The sequence below is a fragment of the Capricornis sumatraensis genome, chromosome 4, assembly GCF_032405125.1.
Source record: "Capricornis sumatraensis isolate serow.1 chromosome 4, serow.2, whole genome shotgun sequence".
NCBI lineage: Eukaryota > Metazoa > Chordata > Mammalia > Artiodactyla > Bovidae > Capricornis > Capricornis sumatraensis.
The window spans coordinates 157,611,947-157,614,647 of NC_091072.1; positions in this window are offsets into that span (position 1 = coordinate 157,611,947).

The window sequence follows — 2,701 nt, forward strand, 5'->3', positions numbered from 1 at the left end:
CGGGCCCGCCCGCGGCTGCGTCACCCCGGAGGAGGGGCGCGCCGAGCCCGGCCCAGTGGCGGCGCACGGGGGGCGGGAGGCCGGCCTCCAGGCCCCGCCCCGCCCGCTTCCGTCCGCGGCCAGAAGGTGCCCCGGAGAGGGGCCGGCGGAACGCGTGGGCGGCCGGCGCTGTGGGCTACCGCCCCCGGCCCCAAAGCCCACCCACCGACCCGCTGTGTGGCCTCCAGTAGGACGCTGGCGGTCTCTGGGCCTCGTTGGCCGTCAAAGGGGAGAAGATGGCGCCCCCCGACTCCCCCATTGTTGGGCTCTAAAATAAAATCCGGAAAACTCTGTGGCTTCCCAGGCTGGCAGGAGGAAGCCCCTGCTTGGTCTGACTTCTGATCGCGCCCCTGAGCCTCCCCGGGGCCTTCTCGTTCCTCAAACTGGCTGGCTCCCACCTCCAGGCCTTGCCCTCTCCCTGGAAGACCATCCCCACTTGCCTCAGGATCAGTCCCGCCTTATTGCTTGGGCATCAGGTCAGATGTTCCCTCCTCAGTAAGACGTGCCCTGACCTGCCCGCCCCCTGCAGGCCGCCCCTCGTGGTCTTCCCAGCGCTTAGCATTGAGCTGAAGTCATCCCATGTGTTTGCTTAAGGGCGGCCTGCCCCTTGTCCTACCCCATCACAGTGAACTCTGGGCTGCCTGCATGCCTAGAGCCTAGCACAGAGCATATGGTAGCGAAGCGGGGAGGTGGGGTGGGGTGGCTGCGGGCAGAAAAAACGTGAAAGGGTTGTGTTAGTCGCTCAGTCCTGTGGAACTCTTTGTGACCCCTCCATGGACACCAGGCTCCTCTGTCCATAGGGATTCTCCAGGCAAGAACGCTGGACTAGGTAGCCATTCCCTTTTCCAGGGGATCTTCCTAACCCAGGGATTGAACCCACGTCTCCCACATCGCAGGCAGATTCTTTACCGTCTGAGCCACCTAGGAAGCCCAGCTGCGTATAGTTGGTGCTCAATAAATACTTGTTGAATGAGTGACTTAAAAACAGGCAGTGGGCACCTGTTCTGGATAAACCCATGCTGGCCCCACGGGACTCTCTAGCCTTGCTCTTCTGGAATGGTCTTGGACTGGAACGTGAGCTCCTGGTACTATAATCAGCAGCTTGCGGCAGGCAGTGTGTTCCTGCAGTGTGGAGCTGGCCAGGCACAGGACAGCTGGGCCTTCCTGGCAGAAGGAGCTGGGCAGAGCCTGGGGAAGAAGTGGACAGACGCAGGGTCAGCAAGACCAGAGGGGCTGATACAGTGGGACCTGGAGGTGCTGGTATGATGTGACGTCAGGGTGAGGCAGTGTGGGGACCCAGGTGGAGGGAACTGGGATGTAGGGGGTTGTGGGGAGCCCTGGAGGATTTTGGAGGAGGAAATGGCAACCCACTCCAGTATTCCTGCCTGGGAAATCCCATGAACAGAGGAGCCTGGCGGGTTACAGTCCATGGGATGGCAAAGAGTCGGACATGACTGGGCAACTAACACGAACTAACTAACTAACTCACTAACTGGAGGATTTAGGCAGATGGGGGAGTGACCAGCTGGTTTTGAAAGGGAAAACTGGGACTTCCCTGGTGGTCCAGTGGTTAGGAGTTCCCCTGCCAATGCAGGGTACACGAGTTCCATCCCTGATATGGGAAGATTCCATAATGCGATGGAGCAACTAAGCCCATGAGCTGCAACCACCGAGGCGGCGTGCTGCAACGGCTGAAGCCCACATGCCTAGAGTCCGCACTCCACAAGGGAAGCCACTGCGGTTAGAAACCCACACCAGCCGCAAAGAGAGAAAGCCAGCATTCAGCAGCAAAGACCTAGCACAGTCAAAAATAAATGAATGAATGAGCAAGTCATTTTTAAGAAGGGAGCAGCATGGAGAGGACAGGAAGAGAGACCTCTTACCATAGAACACGAGGGTAAATGCCACCGCAGGTCGGTGAGGTGTTCTTTCAGTTTTAACGATCACGATTTTCATATTACCAATAGGAAAGCTTGATGTCAGCGTGTGCAGCCGGTGAGTTCCCAGTGCTAGGTGCTTCCTGGGCTACCCTCTCCAGAGCCACCTTCTAGGAGGCCGGGAGAGCAGCAGGTCACCCCCAACCTCTGCGTCTCCCCCAGTCACTTCGAATTTTCTCCCTGTTTTTTGTCACTCCTGGACCAATGATGCGTCTGGAGAATGTGGATGTGTGATGCTGGGTTTTCTTCTCCTTGTGAAATTTGGAGGTGACTAAGTTGGCTTTCTCCTTTTAATCATCCTCTCACAAGCCGTGAAGAATTCCCAGAGGGCTTTTCTTCTAAAGACTCATCACCTAAATGGCATTAAATCAACAAAACTTAAATCCTGTTTAGATCAAAGCTATAGACACAAATCCAACCAAAAAAATCCTACAGAATTACAATTAAGATTGAATCTCTTTTTCTGTCTTATGTTTTCACTTCAATTACTATATGCACTTGTAGGCTCAAAAAGGAAATAGCTTTCCTCTTAAAGTTATCACTGCTGTTGTTGCCTCTCTTAAGTTCATATTAACTGCCCATTTCTTTTCCTGTTTATCTTTTTGAGCCTTTTCATAATTGTTTTGATATATAAAATTTACACGGTCAGTTCAGTTCAGTTGCTTAGTTGTGTCCAGCTCTTTGCGACCCCATGAACCGCAGCACGCCAGGCCTCCCTGTCCATC